Raw genomic sequence first — 27,128 nt, forward strand, 5'->3', positions numbered from 1 at the left:
CAAGCTGCAGAAAACCAGAGACAAAAAATAGATCTTGAAAAAATCCGGAAGACAAGTAATGATCTTACCTATAGAGGAATGAAGATAAGAATTTCAGCAGGCTACTCATCAGAAACAATCCAAACAAGAACAGAATAGAGTGAAATATTTAAAAAATTGAAATATAAAAAGAACCAACTTAGTTAGAATTCTATACAAGTGAAGTATCTTTTAAATGTGAAGGAGAATGAAGACTTTCTAGACAAAGACCGAATGAATTCATGGCCAGCAGATCTGTCCTACAAGAAATGTTAAAGTAAGTTCTTCAGGAAGAAGGCAAATGACATAGGCCAGAAACGGAAATCTACATAAACAAAGAAAAAATGTTGGGAAAGGTATAAATAAAGGCACAATAAACTTACCCATTTTTATTTTTCTTAATTTATCTGAAAATTAATTGTTTGCCTATAGCAATAATAGAAAAAGTTATTGAGTATAGCACATGGATAAGTCAAATGAAGTCAATAATGGTGTAAAAGATGGGAGGGAGATATTGGAGGATGCTGCTTTAAGGTACCGCTTTGGCATATAATTTGGCATAGCATTATTTGAAAATAGACTTAAATTAGTAAAAGTAGGTAACAAATGTATTTTGTAAACCCTTGACCAACCACTAAAAAAATTATTAAAGTATCATTGATATGTTAAGAGAGAAATACAATACTTGCTTAAAACCAGAAAAAAATAGAAAAAAAGAAAAGAGGAAAGGAGCAAAATATTACAATAAATAGAAAACAGTTACAAACATGGTAGCTATTCAACCACCACATCAATTTTAACTTTAAATGTGAATAATTGAAATAATTTTATTAAAAGACAGAATGTCAAATTGGATTTTAAAAAGGTTCAACTCTTCTTTGCAAGAAATCACTTTAAATATCAGCAATCAGATAGATTAAAAGTAAAAGGATTGAGAAAGATATACCATTACACAATTAATTTATTACAAGGAGGCTGGAGTAGCTATATTATCTTTAAACCAGGAAGTCTACTCTTCAAAGAAGGAATATTATCAGGGATTAGTAGGAAACTTATGCTATGATAAAAGGTCAACTCTCCAACAATATAATAATCCTAATATGTGTGTACCTAATATAGGATATCAAAATATGTGAGGCAAGGAGAAAATGATAGAAATGAATAGACAAATAAACAAATCCATTATTATGGTTGGTGAGTTCAACACCCCTCCATCAGTAATTAATATATCTAGCAGACAGAAAAATTAATGGGGATATAGATAATTAAAGCAGCACTATAAATCAACTCTACCTAGTTAACATTTATAGAATACTTTTCCTAAAGACATTAGAATTCACATTATTCTTAACCTTACTGAATACAAAGTGAAATTAATACAACTGAAAAATATAATGTCAAAAATCGTGGGACACAGTGAAAGCAGTGTGTTGAGGTAAATTTATACCATTAAGTGCACATACTAGAAAAGAGAAAAATCTAAGATCAATACACTAAGATTCAATCTTAAGAAACCAGACAAAACAGGAGCAATTTAAGTATAAAGCAGAAGAAAAAATTACCGTATTTTGCATATCTTAAACAACAAGCATTTATGAAACATGTATGAAAGATTGCTTACTGAGGTTCCAATCATACAATTTTGGGAAAAGGCAAATTTATAGAGGTGGTAAGCAGAGCAGTGATTTTCAGGGGGCTGGTGGGGCTGAGTTGAATAGATAAAGCACGGGAGACTTTCTAGGGCAGTGAAACTCTTCTGTCTGATACTGTAATGGTGGATGCATGATGCTATGCATTTGTCAAAACCCACTGAACTTTATAGCACAAAGAGCAAATGTACACAAATTTTAAAATCACTTAGGAGTTCAGGGATCCCAGCACAGAATGCAGACTGTAACAAAAATATCAAACTGCATTAAAAATGTGTAAAACAATGTCACTACAGGGAGTAGGGGAAACACTAACCTAAGTAACCCTGGAAATGAGTGGAGTCTCTAAAGCTAGAAGTAAAAATAATGATACATAGCACCGTATGGTTGATAAGGTTGTTTCTCATAGGAGCATAGGTTAACACATGTAAACTATTATACGTGTATACTAGATTTGAACAATTAAGTAAAAGTGGCAGATGGTGGGAGCCAGGTGTCTCACTGTAGGAGTGGAGGATTACAGACAAGCAAGGGAGGAGGCAAAAATGATTCATGTAGTAATAGATTAGCGTTAGAGTCATCAGTAAAAACTTACATTTAGTTTAACATACATACAGATAGTTACATATGGAAAAAAATGTATTAATATGTGTAGAGATCAGCACATATAGCCCCTAATCTTGGTTTCTAATACCAATCTCTAACAAAATAAATCAGAATTCTTCGGATAAATATTTAATTCTAGGAGTGGGACAGAAAATACCCAAGATGAGCCTGCAATTGTGTTACCAGAATGTAAAGAAATGCTCAAAGAAACAATGATGGAGTCGGGCGTGGTGTCACATGTCTGTAGTCCCAGCTACTAGGAAGGCTGAGGCAAGAGGATCCCTTGAATTTGAGGCTGCAGTGAGCTATGATAGCACCCTGCACTCCAGCCTGGGTGACCCCAGCAGACACTTTGTCTCTTAAAATAATAATAAAGAGGTAATCCCAGCACTTAAGGAATCCAAGGTGAGTGGATCACCTAAGGTCAGGAGTTTGAGACCCAGTCAGACCAACATGGCGAAACCCCATCTCTACTAAAAATACACACAGACACACAAATAATCATAATAAAGAAAAAAGGAAAAGAAAAGAAAGAAAAGAACACTGAAGTCAACTGGACAAATTCTCAATGGTCAAAGCCAAAGTAATTTGAGCAAAAAATAAAGTAATATTGGATTATGACTTACATATTCACTAGTCCATACTGATATAAATAAATGATTGAGCAACTAAATAAATGAAGAAGACAAAAATGTCCCATGCAGAATTGTAAATAATGTATGTTGATACTCCATCTTTAAGGAAGTGGAACATAACTCCGCACTTCTTAAATGCAGGCTGTGTATAGGAATTTCCTCCCAAACAGCACAGCAGGAGAAGCCTGGGAAACACCACCTCAGGATCAAGGTTACCATCAATGGAGGAATGTCATGTTGATAATACGTACCCTAGATACATGTGTGAAAATGGCACATTATATCTACACTCTTTTCCCCAAAAACCAATAACCCTGGTCTAATCATGAGAAAATCACCAGACAAATCCCAGTGAGGGAGATGTACAAAATAGCTGACCAGGGAAGGAGAGCCACAGAGAAGTGAAAACTATACAACAGAATTAAGTAGACATTCGGACATTGAAAAAATAATATCTGAAATTAAGAACGTATTGTATAAGTTTAAAACAGAAGACTACATACAGCAGAAGACAGAAGTAATAAGCCCAAAGGCAGGTAAATTGAAATACCCAGAATGAAATACGTCAAGAAAAATAATTTTTAAAAAGCAAAGCATAAATACAAGTCAGGACATAGTTTAAAGGTCTAATAAACGTGTAATTGAAGTTCCAAAAAGAGAGGACAATGGAGGGTGGGGCAGAAGAAATATTTGAAGGAATAGTGGCTAAGAATTTTTCAAAACTGATAAAAGACCTTAACCCATATACTTAGAAACTTCAGCAAACCATAAACAGGATAATTACCAACAAATTCATACCAGAACACATTTAGTTAAAATGAAACCCAGATAAAAGATAAAATCTTTATATCAAGAAAAAAGACACACGACCTTCAAATGGACATTATCGATGATTACAGTCTACCTTTTCAATAGAGTCTATGGAAGCTGGAAAAATGGAATATCTATCCCAGCACTTTGGGAGGCTGAGGTGGGTGGATCATGAGGTCAAGAGATCGAGACCGTCCTGGCCAACATGATGAAACCCTCTGTCTACTAAAAATACAAAAATTAGCTGGGCATGGTGGTGCACGCCTGTAGTCCCAGCTACTCCGGAGGCTGAGGCAAGAGAATCGCTTGAACCCGGGAGGCAGAGATTGTGGTGAGCCGAGATCGTGCCACTGCACTCCAGCCTGGTGACAGAGCAAGCCTCTGTCTCAAAAAACAAAAACAAAACAAAAAAAAGGAATATCTTCAATGTGCTGAGAGAAGAAAATGAAACAACTTTCCAACCTAGAATTCTATTCCCTCATAGATTAATGAATGTCCTTCAAAAAGCATGAAATAAGGACACATTTTGGAAAATTAATGTTTAATTCATTTGTTGGTAGAAGATTGAAATGACAAATAATACTAAAATTAGTTCTTCAAGCTGAAGGAAAGCACGTACCTTCAGGAGGGAAGGAAGAGCCTTGGAAGGAGTAAATACATGCATAAGAATAAAATAATATTAACTGTTTAATAACTAATTTAATCTTAATAATACATTCATCCAAAAAGTTATAATAGTGCCATGTGTGACTTATAATATATGCAGAGGCAAAACTGTATGATAATAATAGCACAAATGTTGAGAGTGGATAATACAATGACACTTATGTAAGTCTTCTATTATGTAGAAGGTGGTAAAAGTCAATACTTGTGGGGCATGAGCATTCAATTCCTAAAGTACCACTGTAAAAATAATAATACTATATAAGTAAAATTCTAAAAGTGATAAAAATGCACTTGACTAATCCAAAAGATTAATAAAAGAACCAAAACAGGTGGGATTAATAAAAAACAATAGGAAGATGATGAAGTTTAATTCAACTCTATTGTTAATTACATTGCACATAAATGCACTCAATGGTCCAATTGAAAGATGAAGAATTGATTAAAAACAAGCTCCAATAATTTAGTGTTTCCCGTAAACAGACAATAAATATATGAACACCATTATGATAAAAGTAAAAGGATAAAAATGAATATGACACTCAAACATAACCAAGAGAAAGATGTTGTGGCTACGTTAATACAAGAAAACCAACCTTTAAGGCAAGAGCTGTTACTAGAGACTAAGGGAGGTCTACCAGAAGGATAAAAGGATCAGTTGAACCACAAGATGTAATAATATTAAATTTGTATGCACTTAATAACAGCTACAATATAGCTAAAGAAAACATTCGCAGAACTGAAAGGAGAAATAAATCTACTATAAATTTGGAGAGTTCATTAAACTTCTCTTGGTAACATAAAATATAGAAGAGGCAGAAAAAAATAGAAAGGCTGTAGAAAAATTAAATTATCAGATTAATTCAATTGACTTAGCACGTATAGAATGCTAAGTTGACATACAAAATACATATATTTTCAAGTTCACGTGGAACATTTGCCAAAATAGACAATATGGTGGGCCAGAATCGGTCTCAGGCCCAGGTGTGGTGGCTCACGCTTGTAATCCCAGCACTTTGGGAGGTCAAGGCGGGCGGATGACCTGAGGTCAGGAGTTCAAGACCAGCTTGGCCAACATGGTGAAACCCCGTCTCTAGTAAAAAATTAAAAAAATCAGCCAGACGTGGTGGTGCACGCCTGTAATCCCAGCTACTCAGGAGGCTGAGGCAGGAGAATTGCTTGAACCCGGGAGGCAGAGGTTGCAGTGAGCTGAGATCATGCCACTGCACTCTAGCCTGGGCAACAGAGCGAGATTCTGTTTAAAAAAAAAAAAAAAATGGTCTCAGCAAATTTCAGAGAAGTGAAATTACACAGATTAAATCATTGGCCCATGAATTAAACTGGATATCAACAAGAGAAAAACAACTAGAGTATTCTCAAGGACTTGGAAGTTAAACAACACACTTCTAAATAACCCTGACTCAAATGAAAAATCATGGTGGAAATAACAAAATACTTTAAGCTCAATAATTATAAAGATTTAACATTTCTAATCTCATAGCTTACACAGCACTTAGGAGAAAATTTATAGCTTTGAATAAATATGTTTTAAAAGAAGGATGTTTGATAATTATCAAAACTTTCATCTGAACAAGTTAGAGAAAGAAAAAGAAGTTAAACCCAACAAAGTCAAAAGATAGAAATAGTAAAGTTAACAGCAGAAATCAATTTAATAGAAAGCAAATACTTACAGAGAATATCAACAAAGCCAAAAGTAGATGCTTTACACTAATGATATTTATAAACCACTTGCAGAGTACTTCAGAAAAATGAAAGAATCTAAAAATTACAAATATCAACATATTTTTAAAAACATTACTAAGAATCCTGTAATTGTTAAAGGACTGAGGGTATTATTTAATATTTTATGACAATTATTTAAAAAATTAAATAAGATGTGAAAAACACACATTACTACAACTGACAAAAAAAAAAAAAATTGGAAAACCTGAAGATGTTTAGTATTTTCTAAACAAGTTGATTCCAGTAAAATTGTTTCCACCATCCAAACCAAGATGGCTTTACTGGTGAATTCTTCAGAATATTTAAGAAATAAATAACAGCAATCTTTATGAAAAGTTTCAGAAAATAGAAGATCAGGAAACATTTCCCAAATCAATTCATAATTTTGATTAAAAAAAACTGTCATGGGCATTTCAAGAAAGGAAAATTTGGTGGTGTCGTCTCTCTTTGATTTTTCCTGTTTCTTGCCTTATGTTGATGTCAGTCTGTGGATTTGAAGAAGCGGAGGAGAGTTATTCTAGTCTTTTCAGAGTGGCTTTGTCTGGGAAAACCCTTCACCAGTCAGACCATCCAGAGGTTTGGGGCAGGCTATCTGCCATGATCAGTGGCAGACTTGCTGCTGGAGTCTTCAGACAGGCAGGCCATGAGGGCTAGTCCAGCGCTGGGCTCTACTGGGTCAGCAGTTAAGGAGGCCTGGTGCCTGGGTCTCTGGAGTCGCGCCTGGAACCTAGATCTGCTGTGGTAGACCAGTTGATTGAATCCAAGATGATGGGCCTGGAGCTGTTGTTTGCAGGGACCAGTCTGGAGCCTGGGTCCACTGGGCTGACCTGGCTCTGGGGTAGACCTTCAGCCTGAGTCTGCAGGGGCCAGCCAGGCACTGAGCTGAACTTGGTGCTTGGAGACACAGGGGCAGTCCTGGAGCTTGAGTCCATGAGGGCTAGTCCAGCGCTGGGCTCTACTGGGTCAGACTTGGATCCTGGGTCTGCTGGAGCGTGGGCCTGCAGGGACTGGCCTGGCACTTGGCAGGCCTGGAACTGATGTTTGCAGATGGTGGCCTGGTGCCTGAGTCCAGGAGTGCTGACCTGGTGCTGGAGAGGTCCTGAAGCCTGGGGCTGTGTGGGCCAACCTGGTTCTGGGCAGGCTTGGCTTTGAGGCAGGCTTGGAGGCTCAGTCTGTGCATACCTGCTTGGAGTGTGGGGCTGAGGGGGCCATCCAGTGCTAGGTTTTACCAAGGCAGGCCCAGGGCCAGGGCAAAGTCCAGTGCTCACTTCCTTCTCCTTCCCCCAAGCAGTGAGCATTTCTCTCCATGTTGTGCTGCCTGGGGGCTAGATTACCCTTGGGTGAGGGTAACCTGAAACTTTCTTACCCTCTTCAATGGTGTCTTAGTATTTCTGTGCTACCCGCACGTGCTGTGATGTCTCACCTGGTCTCGTGAACGCTTGTCAAGGTATTTTTGCATGAGGATAGATGTTCAAACGGATGTTTCTACAGGGAGACAAGCACAGAAAAGTCCTGTTCCACCAACCTGCTGCCATCCCTCCTGTCTATATGCTATCAACAGAGGATGAGAACATGAACGAATTTAAATGTTATGTTATTTCACATAGTATTTTTAAAACATCAAATATTTGAGAATAAATGATCAAAGACGTACAATAACTCGACACTGAAAACTAGAGACTGCAAACGATTTAAATAAATGAGCATATGTCTCTACTGAGATACTCAATGTTGTTAACTCTCCCCAAATTTTCTATAGCATCAATAAAATTCCAGTCAAATTCTCAGCAGATATATTTGAGGAAATTAACAAGCTAAATTTAATACTTAAACATGGAAATTCAAAGGATCTACAATATTCATGAATCTTTGTGGCCTTGCGATAGCCAAAAAAAAAGTTAAACATCACTCAGAAAGCACTGATTATAAAAAATATTTCATCCATTGGACTCATAAAAATTTAGTTGTGTCAATCAAAACATACTAACCATTAAGATAGTTAAAGAGAAAACCAAGAGTGGGACAGGATATTTGCAATACTTGCATCAGACAAATGACTCCAGAATATTTAAAGAGATTCTGGAAATCAATAAAAAAAGAGATAAACAACCTATTTTTTATGGGCAAATAATCGAATGGGAATTTCTCAAAAGAGGATATCCAATATCCAAGACTATTATTCATGCTGAAAGGTTCTTAGTATAATTGTTAATCAGGGAAATACAAGTTAAAGAACATGATGAGATATCAGTGCACACCCACCAGAAAGGAATAAATCTGTAGAATTTCTAAATGAATCTTATCCCTTAGCTCAACTTGTTGCAGCATCCCTGGCAAACCTTAAGGAGGGCTCTGTTAATCCCCATGTTGCAAAATGAATTTGCATATTTTGGAATTTAATTATATAAACAGAAAAATATAAATATTAGAGCTTTTCTTAAACTCAAAACCGTATTTCCCTCAAGTGATACAGGAGTGACATTTCCTACGTTTTAAAGTAGCAGGACTGCGTTTTCCTGTAGTGCTAACATGGGATAAGACTTGATTTCTAGATCTCAAATTACAGCTTTAAAATTCTTTTTCTAATGCATGCTGATCTTTCTTTTCTGAGATTTTTTTTTCCACAATCTTTCTCATTGTATTTTTTTTCCCTCAAATCAAGCCCAGTGCTGGTAAATTAGTGAGATGTGTGTCTCTTGGAGCTTAGCAAACTGGGGAGAGGCTTGTCTTTGTCTTCCTTCTCCTTCTTCAGGTCTCCATTTCAGAACCTCATTGTCTTCTAAACTCAATGCTGAAATTAACTTCTTTAATTTATTGCTTTTATTAAGTAGAGCTTGTATATTTTATTCAAAATTTTTAAAAGATTAGAACATTTCACATACCTTTCTAACAGATAAAATTGCTTTTCATTTATATGACCTTTAATTAAATTGATGTGCATCAGTGTTGCTTGGCAGAAAAATTTTCCCATCTTTGATTAAAAGACAAACTAAATGATCATCATCCTTAGTTCTGGAGCAAGAGGAAGAAATATCCTGGACATTATTTGGGGAGAGGGATGCAGACTAAGTTCCCCAGGCCCCTCACTGCACTCAGCTCAGTTCCCCATATCTGTAAGCTGCTCTCTGGACATCCTCTGTCCTCACCTTAGGAAAGGGAAAGTACTACCTCCACACACACACATACACACAAACACATACCACACACACACACCACACACACCACACGAACACATACTATATATCATACACACCACACACACCACACACACCACACAAACACACACACAAACACCACATACCACACACACCCCACACAAACACATGCCACATACACACAAGCACATACACACACCACACAAACACACACACAAACACCACATACCACACACACACCACACAAACACACACCACACATGCACACAAACGTCACATACCACACACACAGACATACACACACAAAGACACACACCCCCCCACCACACACCCCACACACACTGCATACCACACACACCACACAAACACACATACAAATACCACATACCACACACACCACAAAAACACATACCACATACAAGCGCACACACACACCATACATGCACACAAACACCACATACCACACACACACCATACGAACACGCACCACACACACAAACATCACATACCACACACACACAGACATACACAAAGACACACACACACCACCACATACCCCACACACACTACATACCACACACACACCACATACCACACACACACACAAACACCACCTACCACATACACACACCACATACCCCCACACACGCTACTTATCACACACACCACACAAACACACACCACATACCACACACACACCACACATACCCCACACACACACACTACATACCACTACATGCCACACACATCACACAGCACACCATACAAACACATACCACACTACATACACATCTCACACACACATACACCCCACACACAAACACACATCATATACCACACACCACACACACAAACACACACACACCCTCCACACACACACAAACACACACCATATATTATACACACCACACACGCACCATACAAACACACACAGCACAAACACACATATCATACACACACCACACATACTCAACACATAAAACACACACCATAGAAACACACACACCACACACACAAACGCACATACATACCACACTACATACACATCACACACACCCCCACACACAGACACACACACCACATACAAAGACACACACCTCATACACACCACGTACCACACTACATACACATCACACACACACCCCCACACACACACACACCAACCATATACTACACACACACACCGCATGCCACACACACCATACAAACACAACACCACACAAACGCACACACCCTACACACATCAGACATACTCACACCACACACACCTCATACCACACATACACCACACACACACCACATACCACACATACATCACAAACACACACACCACTGCCCACATACAAACACACACCAAACACACACAAGACTCACCACATACCACACATACACCACATACACAGAAGCACATACATCAAACACACACAAAAACCCACACCATATGCACCACATGTCACACACACCATACAAATACACACACTACACACAAACCCACACTCACACTGCACACACACATGCACGCACACACACACTCACACTGCACACACACATGCACACACACACACTCATACTGCACACACACATTCATTAGAATGAAAAGAGAAAAGTTATCCGAGTACCTTGGTGCTTCCCCTCAAGCATCTTTATTTCCCTGTTCCCTTTACAATTTGAAGACGGCCCTAACACAGGCTGAGGGGGTGATCCTGTGGTGACAGGATCCTGTGGGAGAAGGTCATCAGTCCTGCAGCAATCCTGCAGCAGCATCTCCAGAAATGTGGGGGTTTTGTTTGCCCAGTTGACCAATACAGTGGAAGAGACAAGCTTGAAAAGATCCCTTCCTGAGAAGGGTGGGACAGAAACCACTGCTCCACAGCTCTGAAGAAAAGCTGGGGCAGGTGCCGAGTGACCAAGGGGTGCAGGCTCTGGAGTCACCACTTGGGAGTTGGAGCCACTTTCCAGCAATGGATCCTCTTCAAGTCTCCATTTCTTCCCCAGTAAAATGACACATGGGTTAAATGAGAGAGAGGGTGGGGATGTGGCCTGTAGGATATAAATCCATGCAAAGGACTGTCTGCCATTTGTATCAGAGACCACACCAAGAATGAGAGATGAGAAGAGGGGATTTTCTAATGTATAAAAGCCAACAGGAACGTAGCTACGGAGCTGGAGAAGAGTTGGCGCTGGAGGGACGAAGCCTTGAGGTGACTGCTGAGGACCTGGCTTTCCAGAGCTCTAACAAGACAGCAGCTTGAAGGCCTAAAGTTGCTCCAAACCTTGCTTGGCCCTTTGAATGCCAGAATGCTCCTGAGGATGAAGCATCAATAGGTCAGGAAACTGGCTTCTGCTTTCTGTCTGCAAGGACACAGGTGGGGTCTGGCCAGCCAAGGCTGGAAGCCACAGGATTGCTGTCGCGGGACAGCAGGAAGCACCTCAACAGGCAGGACTGGGTTTCCTTGAAGGCTCTGTTGCTTGTTTAGGAAGAACTTAAGTTATTCCATCCCAGCTCTGTCAGGGTCTCAAGGGTCTCCTTTTCTAGGTAAAAGCATCTTTCCCCACTTGTTAGAGACCATCCATCCTGGTAGCATCCCCTAAATATTCATGTAGTACACCCCCTAGGGGCAGATTTATGGGGAAAATATGTGTTAGCAAAAAAATTCTAAAGAGTTTCAAATTATGGAACATTGTACAAAATGCGTGTGCTTATCAGGAGATGCAGCCTTTCCAGATATCCCTGAAGAAACTAATTTTCTTCTGAAAAGAGCTCGATTGGGAAAGTCCTACAGTTTCTGTTTTCCTAGAGGAAATGACCAACAGTATGACGATGCTTTGTCTTCTCTGCCTTCAGGCCTTCATCAGCAGAAAGAGTCTGCCCATGGAAACACACATTAAATAGAAACATTTACTTTGTATTTCATGTTGGTGTTATTTTACACAGATGTATCAGGACCCGGATTGCAATGGTTGAAGGAAAAAACTCAAGCATTTTGTGAATGTCATAGAACAGCGGGTGATATTTTTATCTATTTTTCCAAATTCTGTAACATATTGTCTTTACAGTTCAAAAGAAATATTATGATCACGCTTGTTTAGTTTAGAGAATCTGAGTGTGCAATGCATTCAGTTCAGAGGACTGATCTTCTAGCTTGTCGCACTTTCTCTGCATTATTGTGGGAACTGTGGTCCTGGCAGCCTCCTCTAGCTGATGCTGTGGCAGTCTAGCGGACAAGAGCAACATCATCACAAATGGGAAAACATGAGGTTTGATTTGAAGAAGCTTCCCATGAATATGACTAAGGCTTACATTGCTGAGCAGAAAATCATACAAGGTTAAAATTTTTACAGAATTCATGTCAAAACTCACAGTGAGCCAAATACCTAAACACAGTTGACCATTGAGCAACATGGCAGTTAGGGGTGGCAACTCAACTCCCCACGCAGTCAAAAATCTGTGTATAACTTTTGATTCCCCACAACTTAACTACTCATAGCATACTATTGACCAGAAGCCTTGCTGATAATACACACAGTCGGTTAACAAATATTTTGTATGTTAAATGTATTATATACTGTGTTCTTACAATGAAAAAAAGTTACTAAGAAAATCACAAGGAAGATAAATATATTTACTATTCTCTAAGTGGAAGTGGATCATCATTAAGATCTTGGTTCTCATCATCACGCTGAGTAGGCTGAGGAGGAGGAGGAAGAGGAGGGGTTGGCCTTGCTGTCTCAGAGATGACAAGAGATGAAGGAGGTGGAGGAGTTGGAAGGGGAGACAGAAGAGGCAGGCACACTTTGTGTAAACTTCATTGAAAAAATCTTCGTCCGGGCACGGAGGCTCACGCCTGTAATCCCAGCACTTTGGGAGGCTGAGGCAGGAGGAACACAAGGTCAGGAGATCAAGACCATCCTGGCCAACATGGTGAAGCCCCTTCTCTACTAAAATACAAAAAATCAGCCGGGCGTGGTGGTGCGTGCTTGTAGTCTCAGCTACTCAGAATGCTGAGGCAGGGGAATCGCTTGAACCCGGGAGGCAGAGGTTGCAGTGAGCCGAGATCATGCCACTGCACTCAAGCCTGGTGACAGAGCAAGACTCCGTCTCAGCAACAACAACAACAACAACAAAAACAGAAAAGAAAAGAAAAGAAAAGAAAGAAAAAATCTGCATATAAGGGTCAACTGTACAGCATTTTTAAAGGCAGAAACTAAGATCTACTGATAATCTACACTGTCAGACACGTTTTATTCTCTTTTTAAATATTCACACAACTCTCCATCACCCTCACATGACTTATAAGGCTCAAAAGAGGGAGGTGACTAATGAGTGGTAGGATTCGGAGTATAGAAACTGAATATCTGTGATATTCCACCTGCTATTTGAAGAATACTGAGAAATTCTTTCCGTAACTCTTGTTGCCATTTGTATGTCTTCTTTGGTGAGGTGTCTCTTCAGATCTTCTGCTCATTTTTTAATTGAATAGTTTGTTTCTCAATTGTTGAATTTAAAGAGTTCTTTGTATACTTTGGATTCAAGTGCTTTGGCAGATATGTGCTTTGCAGATATTTTTTTCCCAGTATGTGTCTTCTTTTTATTTATTATTATTATTATTTTTTTGAGACAGAGTTTTGCTCTTGTCGCCCAGGCTGGAGTGCAATGACATGATCTCGGCTCACTGCAACCTCCTCGTCCCAAGTTCAAGTGATTCTCCTGCCCCAGCCTCCAGAGTAGCTGGGATTACAGGCGCCTGCCACCACACCCGGCTAACTTTTTGTATTTTTAGTAGAGACGAGGTTTCACCATGTTGGCCAGGTTGGTCTCAAACTCCTGACCTCAGATGATCCACCCGCTTTGGCCTCCCAAAGTGCTAGGATTATAGGTGTGACCCACCATGCCCAGCCTGTGTCTTGTTTCATTCTATTGCTAGTGTTTATAGATCAAGGTGGGAAGAATTAACATTTTAAGAATATTAAGCCTTCCAATCCAAAGACATGCAATCCAGTTTACTTCATTTGATTTTCTCATAAAAGATTGTCTTTTTCCACACACAGATTTTGTAATACTTTAAGTTTATGCCACAGAATTACAATTTTTTTTCTTTTATGTCTTTCTTTCTTGCTCTTCTATTTTTTTCCTTTTGTGTGTGTGTGCTATTCTGTGCTAGTTCCTAGGGCTGCTATAACAAGGTACCACAAACTTGGTGGCTTAAACAACAGAAACTTATTGTCTTACTGTTCTGGAGGCCAGAAACCCAAAATCCAGGCTAGCAGGGTTGATTTCTTCTGAGGGCTGTGAGAGAAGGCTCTGTCTCATGTCTGTTTTCTAGTTGCTGGCAGCTGCAGGTGTTCCCTGCCTTGTAGATTGACTACTCCCTGTGTTTTCACATCTTCTCTCTGTGCCTGGCTCTGTGTCTACACATGCTGTTCTTTCTAGTAGGACACCAGTCACATTGGATTAGGGGCCTACCTTGTCATGTAGAACCTCATTTTAGCTAATCATATCTGTAATTGCCCTATTTCCAAATAAGGTCACATTATGAAGTACTGGGGGGTTAGAACATCAACATATTTTTTTGGAAGGGGGGGAAAAATTCAATGCATAACTTAATGTAAATGATTTATTTGTATTTTAAATATCACATGTTCATTGCTAATATAGACACAAGCAACTGAATGTTATATGTTTACTTTGTGTCCTATGGCTTACTATATTTATTATTAGCTCCAGGAGTTTTTTGTCAATTCTTTGGGATTTTCTACATAGACAATCATGTCATCTCTAAATAAAGACAGTGTTATTTCTCCTTCTCCAATGTATAACTTCTATTTCCTTTTTCTAGCACTAGCTACAACTTCCAGTACAATGAAGAAGTGGCGAGGAAGGACATTATTGCCATATTCCTGATATTAGGGGTTAAGGGTCCAGGTTCTTATCATTAACTAAGATGTTAGCTGTAGGGTTTTTGTTTTTTTTTAATGTTTTATTATTAAGTTAAGGAAGACTCTCCTATTTCTCCTTGTGTGGGTTTTAGTAAATTATGTCTTTCAAAAAATTGGTCCATTTCTTCTAAGTGATCAAATTTATGGGCTAGAGTCATTCGTAGTATTCCTTTTAATGTCCATAGATCAATAGTAATGATCCTTCTTTTATTTCTGGTGTTGATATTTTTTGTCTTTTCTTGGTTTTCATAGCTAGAGGTTTATCAATTTATTGATATTTTCAAAGAAATAGCTTTTAGTTTTATTGATTTTTCTCTATCATTTTTGCATTCAAAACATCCTTGATTTTTGCTCTAATTTTTTTTTTCTTCTGCTTGTTTTAGGATTAAATTACCCTTCTTTCTCTAGTTTTCTAAGATGAAAACCTAGGTTGTTGACTTTAGATCTTTATGCCTTTCTAACATATACATTTAATGCTATGAATTTCTCTCAAAGCACTGCTTTTGCTACATCCAACTAATTTTGATTAATAGTATTTTATTTTCATTTAGATCAAAATTAATTTCTATGAGACTTTTTCTTTGACCAATGTACAATTTTGGCTTTTGTTGCTTAATTTCCAAATATTTAGGGATTTTCCAGCTCTCTTTCTGTTATTGATTTCTAGTTTCATTCCAATGTAGTTTAAAAACATACTCCAAAGGATTTCTATTGTTTTACAATTTTAAGGAGAGTTTTATGGCCCTGATGTAGTCTGCCATGGTAAAGATGAATTTAGGAAGAATATGTACTCTGCTGTTTTTGGGTGGAGTATTCTATACATGTCAACTAAACAAAGCTAATTATAAAGCTGTTCAGATCATCTATATCCTCACATATCTTCTCTGCCTGCTTAATCTACCAAGTACTGACAAAGGAACATTGAAGCCTCCAACTAAATAATCAACATGTCTTTTTCTCCTTTCAATTCTGTCAGTTTTGGCTATACATACTTGGATGCTCTGTTGTGAGATTTATACATATGAAGGATTTTTATGTTGGGTTTTTTTTTTGCAGAATTAACCCATTTATCATTAAGTGATACTCCTCCCTATCTCTGATAATTTTCCATATTTTGAAATTGACTTTGCCTGAAACTAATATATCTACTTTAGCTTTCTTTTGGTTAATGTTAGAATAATATATCTTGTTTCAGCTCTTTAACTTCCCTGAGTCTTTAAATTTAGAGACTTGTGTCTTATTTTTAATCCACCCTGACGATCTCTGTCCTTTAATTATATGTAGACTATTCATATTAAAGTGACTATTGATACGGTTGGATTAATAGCTACCATGTTTGCAGCTGTTTTCTACCTCTTGCACTTTTTCTGTCTTTATCTCATCTCCTTTTCTGCCTACATTAGTTTTAGTTGAGCATTTTATGTAAATGATTTTTTTCTCCTCTCTTAGCATATCAATTAACCTTATTTTATTTATTTATTTATTTATTTATTTTTGAGACAGAGTCTCACTCTGTCGCCCAGGCTGGAGTGCAGTGGTGCGATCTCAGCTCACTGCAGCCTCTGCCTCCTGGGTTCAAGTGATTCTCCTGCCTCAGCCACCTGAGTAGCTGAGACTACAGGCAAGCACCACCACACTCGGCTAATTTTTTTGTATTTTGTATTTTTAGTAGAGAAGGGGTTTCACCATGCTGGCCAGGATGGTCTTGATCTCCTGACCTCATGATCCACCCACGTCGGCCTCCCAAAGTGCTGGGATTACAGGTGTGAGCCGCCCCGCCAATTATCCTTATTTTTTTTAAATAGGTTTTGCACCAGAGTTTGAAATATACATTTTAATTAGCCTAAGTCCACCTTCAAATAATAGTACGCTACTTCACAAGTAGTGCTGATACCTTATAACAGAATATTCCTAATTCTTTCCTCCCATTCTTTGTAACATTGTTATAATTCATTCATTTATCCATACGCTATACTCACTTAATACATTATTGCTATTATTATTTTAAGCAGTGAGCCGAGATCGTGCTTTTACATGAAGTATAAATAAGAAAAATCAAAGTTTCTATTTTTTCTTCATTTATTCTTTCTCCAATGTTCTTTTTATTCATGTAAATCCTGGTTTCTGACCTATGTCATCTTATTTCTTTATTTTAACATTTCTTACAGGAAAGGTCTATGTACTAGTGATAAATTTCCTCAGTTTTTGTTTCTTTGAGAAAACTTCTATTTCTCCTCACTTTTGAAGGATAATTTTGCTGGATATAGAATTCTAGGCTGGCATTTTGTTTTTGTTTTTTTCTTCCAAAACCTAAAATATTTTATTTACTCCATTTTCTTCCCACTTTCATGGTTTCTGATGAAAAGTCCACTGTAATTCTTATCTTTGTTCCTTTATAGGTAAAATTATTTCTTTTTCCTCTGACTGCTTGCAACATTTTCTCTATATCTTTGCTTTTCTGTAGCTTAAATGGTAGATATGCATAGGTGTAGATATTTTGGGAGCTTTCTGGATCTGTGTTTAGGTGTCTGTCATTCATTTTGAAAACTCAGCCATTATCACTTCAAATATTTCTTCTTTTCAGTTCTCTCTCTCTTTTCCTTTTGGTGTTTCAATTATGTGTCTGTCATACCTTTTGAAGTTATCTCACAGTTCTTGGATTTTCTGTTCCTTCTTGTTGTTGTTCATTCTCTTTCCCTTTGCATTTCAGATGGGAAGTTTCTGTTAACTTATGTTCAGGTTCACTAATGCATTCCTCCACCTGTCCAGTCTACTGATAAGCCTGTCAAAAGCATTCTTTACTTCTGTTATAGTGTTTTGTTTCTATTTTTAAAATTTTATTTATTCATTTATTTATTTTGAGACAGAGTCCAGAGTCACTCTGTTGCCCAGGCTAGAGTGCAGTGGCATGATCTCGGCTCAGTGCAACCTCTGCTTCCAAGTTCAAGTGATTCTTGTGCCTCAGCCTCCCAAGTAGCTGGGATTACAGGTGTCAGCCACCACAGCCAGCTAATTTTTGTATTTTTGGTAGAGACGGAGTTTCACTGTGTTAGCCAAGCTGGTCTTGAACTCCTGACCTCAAGTGATCTGCTCGCCTTGGCCTCCCAAAGTGCTGGGATTACAGGCGTGAGCCACCATGCCCAGCCTACAGTGTTTTGCTTTTTAACATTACTTTTTTATTTGTTCTTTGAGTTTTCATCTGTCTGCTTACATGACTCACCTGTTCTTGCATGTTGTCTAATTTTTCCATTAGAGGCTTCAGCGTATTAATCAAAGTTATTTTAAATCTCTTGTCTGATAACTCTAATATCTATCATCTATGAGTCTGATTCTGATGCTTCAGACCCCTTAGTCTCTTCAAACTATTTTTTTCCTTTTAAAATTTCATGTAAATCTATGGTGAAAGCTGGATGTAATATATCCAGTAACAGGCAATGAGGTAAGTAGGTCTGAAGTGCTAGGTTTTAAGTTAATCTGGCTGAGAGTTGCACTGTGTTTAATGCTTGCTGTAGCTGTAGGTGCTGGAGGCGTCAGATTCCTCCAGCACCCTTGTTTTTGTCCTCCCCTGATGTCCTAGTGCTTCCCTGAGAACCTTTCCTTAGAAGAGCTTGTGCCTTGCAGCAGTCTCAGCTCCAAGCCAGTCTTGATGCCCTGGAACGCTGTTGCCATGGAGGTAATAAGAGGAGGGGCATTCTAAAATCTTATTAATAGGATTAAAACCGAGTGTCTTTTTGGCCTTTAGACTTGGCTGTGATATTCACAAGCATGTCTTAGCTATTTTCCTCCCTTAATTGCTACAGGAAGGCTAGAAGGAGCCCCCAGATTGGGATAAGGCTCTAACAAAGCATTTCCCCTTGCTGGTGGGGTCTTAGTTATGGAGAATACCCTGGATATATTTCAGAATGGTTACTTTTCCCCTCCCTTTGCCAAAGACAACAAGGAGATTTTCCTTGGCTCTTCGATGTGAGAACCTGGTAGCATTCCTAGAGGTAAAGCCTACAAAAATATGGAGCCCCCTAAGACTGCAGTCCTAGGAATTTCCTACCCTCACACCAGTCCATACTCAGCTTCCAGCAATCCAACAACATTACCAGTTACATGCTCCTACCTCATGGTGCCAGTGACATCTGCTCCAGACAAGCAGATCTGGATGGCTACACTTTCTAGTGCTCTGATGGATTGAAAAGAGCTTTTTTGATTTTTAGCTTTTTTAGCTCTTTTCTTGTTGGAAGGATGGGAGTAATGACTTTCAAACTCTTTACATTTTGAAGCTGAAACTAGAAATCCTGGATATATTTTTTAAGGTTAAAAAAAAATAGGCTTCCAGTCATGCTGGATATGGAGGTGAGAAAAAAGAAATTGATTGGAAGTTTTTAGTTATAATGATCAAAAGTTGCATTCACCATACACACTGTTTGTGGCCTATAAGCGTTACCTGGTGTTGGAAAAACAGTCCATTACACGTTATTCCTCAGCTTGCTTCTGAATTCAGAGGCCCTGAGCAGTTAAGCTGGCATTATTTCCATCACGAGGTGGCACAGCAAACACTGCGTGCGTCTGGGTTCAGAATCACTTTGCCCTTCAGAATTACCCAAGGGAAATCTTGAGAAAAATACCTTCTAAATGGGTAATTTTAACAGTGCTGTGTTATAAACATTTCCTTGGCTCCAAGTCAGGCACTCTGCAGCTTTCGGCAGCTACTGGGTCTGAGATGCTCTCTCTGCTGTTTGAAGCTTACTGTCTCCATGTTACAGACAACAGCCTGCAGCCCCAGGGATGCCAAGGTACTGGCAAACGTTGGGAATGAACATTTAGTGGAGGAGGCCTACACCTAACCCTATTAGGCGCTACTTGCCCACTTATGGGGCAATGGCACAAACAGGTCTGGATTTTAATCCAGGCTCTGGACTAAGATATAACTCCTTTGCCTGTGTTTTGGATCTGTAAAGTAGGCGTAGTCATAATTTTGTCTTTTGTGTGTTGTGGGGAAGAGAGGGTCTCACTATCGCCCAGGCTGGAGTGTAACCTCTGCTTCCCGGGCTCCAGCTTCGGCCTCCTGAGTAGCTGGGACTACAGGCTTGCACCACCAATACCCCGTTAATTTTTGTGTTTTTTGTAGAGATGGGGTTTCATCATGTTGCCCAGGCTGGTCTCGAACTCCTGAGCTCGAAGCAATTTGCCCGCCTCAGCCTCCTGACGTGCTGGAATTACAGGTGTGAGCCACCACATCTGGCCATAATTGTGTCTTAATGATCATGAAATTTAGCCCTGATGCATGTGACATAAATGCCCAATCAATACAGACTTGCCATTTGGGTCGTTCACTGCTGCCAACTTCATGGTTTTATAAAAGTTCTACCACAAAGATTGCACGTTTTACTTCTAATTAATGATCCCTGTGGAGACAAAAGTGGGTCCCTCTTGGATGCTAACCCACCACGTTGACGTCTCATAGCCCCAGTCCCGTGAATGCCTCCTGGTTTCTACTTTATCTACTGTCCCTGGTGTAAGAACGTGTCAACCTGGACATTACCGCACAAACTAGAGGCCATGGCGCACATGACATTCTTGCTGTCCTGGAGAGTTGTCTTTGTTTTGCGGGAGCACGTACACCCTTTCTCTGTGGTATGGAAGCCCCACGTCTGGGGACTAACAGTGCAGAGAGCCACCTGTCTTGTGGCCACCCAGGGCCACACTTCCATGTGTAAGTTCCCCAATACATCAACTAATACCGACAAACTGGATTTGTCTGCCTCCTTCTTTGGTTTCTCTGATCCTTTGGCATTTGGAGGTCATTTCCCATATGAGGCCCTTCCAGGAAACAATCCCTGAGAGATTTCCTAGGTTACAGTTGGGGCTTTCTTGCCATGGATCTAATTAGCCAGGTTGTCCTGTGACCTGCGACTATGGACAGTTGATGGTTCAAAGCATGGGTTCTGGGTGGCTGAGTTCTCAGAGGCCCCTTTTTTTGCATATGAAATTACTCTCCTCCTCTGTATGAGATGGCATTCAAAACCTCACTCTTTTATTCTAGAAATATTTCTGTGCTGTGTTGAGTTCTACTGACACAGTGGTTAACAAAACAGATATGGGCCTCCTCTCACAAAGCTTACAGTCTATAGAGGAGGAAAGATTCTTACTCTAATCTCACCAACACCATCTGCAGCAGGGGTTAGGGCTGCAAAAACACAGTGTGAACCAGGGAGGTCACGAGAACACAGGGAATGGGGAGTGGACTATGCTTGGTGTCAGGAATGCTTTCCAGAAGAAATTTCTTTGGGCCTGAGACACTGAAGGATGGCAGAGAATCTCAGTTGAAGTGGGCAAGATGGAAACCCAGGGGCGGGTCACTATGTCAGCAAAGCACTGGCAAACACATTTTCTAAATGACCCCCTAGAAAATGTTCTCAGCTTGGCAGACCCTATCTGTCACAACCACTCAACTCTGTCATTACAGCTGAAGCCTTAGACAATAGGTAAAGCCATGGAAGTGGCTTGGTTCCAATAAAACTTTATTTATGGATGCTAAAATCGAATTTTGTATTATTTTTGTATGTCTGTCACGAGGTATTCTTTTTGGGTTTTTTTCCAACCATTTAAAAATGTAAAAACTATTCTCCGCTCACAGGTGGCACCAAAACAGACAGTGAACAAGATTTGGCCCTTAGCCTGCAGACCCCTGGGGGAAGCCAGCGAGGGTGACATGGACAGAAGAGTTCAGCGGGGCGAAAGTCCTGAAAATATGAAGACTAAGCATGATGAGCCACCCAGGAGCACGCCTTCTTCCTTGCAATAGATGCTGCACACTGAAACTGCCATCTGTAAACTATTAAATGCCACACAAACATGAGGCATTCTATTACAGTTGTCTATGATCTTATCAAATGTGAATTTTGGGGCCAGGAAAAAGGCATCTAAGTTACCTAATCTGCATGTAAGAAAAATGCACAAATACCTAAGGTCAAGGAAGCTAAGATCAAATCATTCTTAGGAGACCTCATTGTAGACTAGGGAGGAGTCATCACCGCTTCTCTGTTGATGAACATGTCTTCCGGTTCAGACTACTTAAAAATTCATTTTCAGTTGCTAATGAATATCCGTTGGCAAAATACGAAGAATCCTATGACAACATTCTTTCTGTACAGAAGAAAAGCTCGGGGAGTCTGTATACACTTTCATTAAAGCAACAATTGAGGTGTCAAGTCACAGGTCTTTGCTTCACTAACTTGCATATCCAGCAGCTAGTGAGACTGGAAGAACGGATATTCCTTTGGAGGTAAACAGTGGCGGACAAAATAGATAGGACTCCTCCCTCACAGAGGCGGAGACAGACACTGAATAATTACACAAAATTACATATTTTCATACCAAAGACAGGTGCCATCAAGGGAAAGCAGAAAAAATTGTGAATCAACAGGCCTACTGTTTCAGTTGGGAGGTTGGGATGGTTTCTCTGTCTCTGTGGACAGGACATTTAAGCCATGAACAAAAGGGGGAACAGACATTTTCTAAGTGTAGAGAGAGGAAAAGTGTGCATGTGTGTGTGTGATTGTGCACGTGTGTATGCGTATGTATGCATGGTGTGATAGAGTGTGCATGTGTGCACGTGTGTGTGTTTGCATGCACATGCTCCTATATGTGGATGCCTGTGCACTGGAGACCAGGACAGGAAAGGAACTGTATTCCAAACACAGGTAACAGTGTGTGCAAAGACTCAAAAATGCTGAAGCAGTAAAGGACTTAATGATATTTGAAAAAATCAACAATGGCCTTTGGGGCCACATATCACATAATACACTAAGACATGTGGTCAAAGTCAAGGCTAAGATGCCAACAGGGGTGGCTCCCCAGGACCTTGCAGGCTCTGATGCGAGTGTGGATTTTACTCTTTGTGCCAAGGAGAGTCTCTGAGGCGGGGGGTTTCCAGCAGGAGAGCATCACTCTGTGATTTCTATTTTACAGGGGGATAAGTGAAGGGCCGGCATCATGAATGAATCTGGGTTTCCAAGGACTGCTAGATTCAAGGATGTTCCCTCATACATACAATATAGCTTCAGCTGAAGGTCCTTTGGGCTCCAGTTTCACTTCTTGGCATATCCAGCACAGCAAGAGAGTGACAGTCACCAGCCAGAAGGGAGCACACGTGATCTGAGGCCCTGTGCTGTGAGTGTGGGACTGCACTTGGCGCCATGAGAGAGTACAGTGATGGATGTGGTCTCCGTGCCCATCCTTGTCTGAAGCTGCAGAATATTCAGGGGATAACTCTGCCAGGTGAGGTTTTGAAATACATGCAACTTGGAGAGGCAGTATTTCGTGTTTCAAGAGAACGCAGTGGGGCATTTTATTGAAATGTATTTTTTTTTCTCATCATGTAAAATAAATTAACATGGTGTTGCATGGTTTCTTTAAAACACCCGTGCATGTTCGAATCAACTTTGCTTGTTACCTGAATTATTTTCTCTACACTTCTCCCCTCTGCTTAATTCATTTGCAAAAGACAGGACGTAAGGAAAACATGCACCAGGTAAGGGACTATTTCTATCGAAGTCAGCGAGAGTTCTTTTAATTTATTGCCAGAACTCTGAATATCACACTGGTTTTGCTGAAAAAAAAAAGTGAAAATGTCTAACTATGAACAAAGAAAGTACTGTTTTCTCACTAAATTTACATATCATGTATTTGAACATAAGTACAGGGATTTGATTTGGCATGGACTCAGGGAGAGCTCCACGTAAGAATATTCTGAGTGGATGTTCTGCCCTTCTCGTTCCTCCCAACCCCCTCCTAAGTGCATGGTGTCTGACCCAAGGCAGAAGTAGAAGAACACCTGCTGGCCGTGGGCTGCCTCTGCCATTCTGCTCATCCAAAGTGATAGAACCAAACCTGACTTTGGTAACTTTTGCTTAACGCCTATATGAGTTTTCTTTCTTTTTCTTTGGATTTATTTATTATTTATTTTTACCATTTAGAAAAAAAATGGTAATATTTATTGAGCATCTCCAGTGTGTTAAATGCTTTCACTATATGTTTTCTTTTCTTTTTGTTTTCTGAGTTTTCCAGGGCTGCTGTAACAAAGCACCACAGATTAATTAACTTAAGCAGCAGGCATTTCTTCTCTCACAGTTCTGGAGGCTGGAAGTCCAGGATGGAGGTGTCGGCAGGACTGAGCCTCTCTCCTTGGTTTGCAGATATCTTCCCTGTGCCTTCACAGTGTCATCCCTCTGTGCCTGTCTGTGTCCTCAAGTTCCCTTGTTATAAGGACACCAGTGGGATTGGATCAGGGCCTACTCTAATGATCTAATTTTACCTTAATTAACTTTTTAAAGACCTTATCTCTAAATGCAGCCACGCTCTGAGATCTTGGGGGTTAGGGCTCCAACAGATGGATTTGGGGAACACAATGTAGCCCCTAACATGCCAAACAAAAAGGAAGACACATTGGCATGGGGACAGGAGGTGAGTGGGAAGAACTGGTGCTCCCGAGAGGGCGTGGGCTGGGAAAGGCAGAAGAGGTGACAGTGTGAAGCTGCTCCTTGGGGACTTCTGGGTCTACCCACGAGTGGATGCCCTGCAGAAACTGAGAAGGGGATGGGTGAGAGGACAATTGGCTTCACAGAATCCAGGGCCCCTGTAGCACCCTAAACACCAAACAAACAATGAAGGACCAAGCGGGAGATGCTGGCTGGCACCCTGACTGCATGCTTCTGGCGTGCCCATTAGGAGAGAGGAGATCAGAGGATCGTGCAAAGACACTTTTTTATCATTGGGGGAACCATGCATTCACTGAGAAATGAGTTGTTCTTCCAGAATTCTGTCCTTGTGACAGGTAACATAACTGTCATGTGAGTGACAGACTTCATCTTGGCAGATGTGACACCACATGGGAGCCCACATGGTATAATAGTGCAGATACCTATAACATGCATATTGGGAGTTTGTGAAGCATATATACTGGGCATGGCTGAAATCCAGAGTTCAGTAAAAGAAAAAAAAAAAGGGAGAGGGCAGGAAGTTAATGGAAAATGTGTAATGTGAATGTTGACCCAACAGACCTCTAAAAATATAAGCTCCATTTCTTACCAAGGAATTTTCTTTTCTCTTTGGAGAGGACGTGGCAACAACGACATCTCATGCTCACACGAGCTGCCCCACTGTTCTGTGAGCCTTGGTGTTGTAGTTCCTTACCACTTGCACCAACCCTATGAAGAGGCCCTTTACTGTCCACATTCTGTATAAAAGGAAACAGATCCCGAGAGGTAAGGGTCACCCAGCAAGCAAGTAGAGAGAAAAGGTTTCACCGTCTGGCCTCTGGACGGGAGCTCTTCACCTCCACGCTACAGGCTGCCATGTGGTCTGGCACTGGCCTGGGTGTCAGGCAGCGCCCTGTGCAATCTCTGGCCCTGCCATAGCCAGTTATGTAAATTCTTAGAGACTCGATTTGCTCATCTGTCACATGTGGAAAGAGGTAGCATTCATCTCCCAGGATTGCTGTGAGAGTCAAAAGCGAAATATGTAGCAGAGCTGGCCCTTAGTAAATGACTAACACGTGGTACCTCTTCTTGCAAGAAGTGAGAGCCTGAGTTGTGTGTTCAAAATTGTCATCACTCTTGCTCTCTGTGAGTGCAGCCAGGAAAAACACAGTCAGGGCTTCAGTGGTGCACGTGGAGCCTGTTAGAAATAAACAAAAGACATAAAGCTGGTAACAGAGGCACCTCTTTCTGCCTGAGTGGGGCAGGTCCTCGTGGTTCTCATCAGCCCAAGGCTCTGACTCCCCACCTTTCAAAGCTGCCACCCGAGTTTACAAACTCTTTTTATTTTCACCTATGCCATCAATAAATCATCCCCAGCTTTTCTCAAGAAACCTGCCATTGGGTGCGACGTTGCTATGAGACTCTCAAGTAGACACACACAAATGGGGCCACCAAGCTGAGTGGCCGGCTTGGGATGATTAAAACCTCTGTCTCCCTGAGTGTTTTAAAAAGAGCAAATTGTAAAAAAATAACCACCTTCCTCACACCGAGTCTGGAAATTACATCAAGAGCTGATCAGGGGATGGATTCTCAGGACCTACAGGAAAATTTAGAAAATCTCAAGGAAAAAGCTCATCATGCTGGCTACATATATAGAAAATAGCCCCATTAAAGTTTTTTTTGAGAGCGTGACAAGGAATTAATGAGCTAACCAAGGGTGTCTTGCAGATGTGTTCAAAACACAAGCCAGTACCAGGAAATACTAGGTGGGAGCCGTGTAGCCTGAGACTCTTCAGATCATGGAAGAGAAGTGCTGGCTTATTGCCAGTTGATCTCTGATAACAGCCAAGCCCTGCATGATAAGTCACAGATGTCCCCATGAGAGATGCAAAAGCTTTTCTTTTTTTAATTTTTAATTTAAAAATGTAATCCATATATCCCTTATTATAAGAAAAAGAAGGGTTTTTTAAAAATATGAGTGTAAGTTTTTCATGAGTTCCAAGGGTTTTGTTTGTTTGGTTTTTGTTTCTGTTTTTTCATAACAGCCAGTAAGACAAGAGTCTCGTTAGAACTGGCAGGCGTGCAGCTCTCCCAAGATGTTGCTTCTGCTGGAAAGCCCGTGCTGCTCTGGATGGCGGAGCCATGAACAGGAAGAAAGTGGATGGTGTGATGAAGGCATCCCCCAAATCCCTAAAGAAACAGCACAAAAGTCTGCCCCATAATTATTTCTGCCTGCTTCCAGGGTATGGGAAAATTGTGCCTCAATATCTGGAAGAGAACTTGCCTAAAAGCTATTTTATAAATAAACACATATATGTAAAATTATATGTATGTGCCCACACATATGTGCATGTACGTGTATGTGCGTGCGTGTATGTCGATGGTTAGATAGAAACCATAAAGCTGGCATTTTCAGAAGCTGGGAATACAAGAGCCAGGTAT

The sequence above is a fragment of the Pan troglodytes genome, chromosome 22 (genome assembly GCF_028858775.2).
Source record: "Pan troglodytes isolate AG18354 chromosome 22, NHGRI_mPanTro3-v2.0_pri, whole genome shotgun sequence".
NCBI classification, from domain to species: Eukaryota; Metazoa; Chordata; class Mammalia; order Primates; family Hominidae; genus Pan; species Pan troglodytes.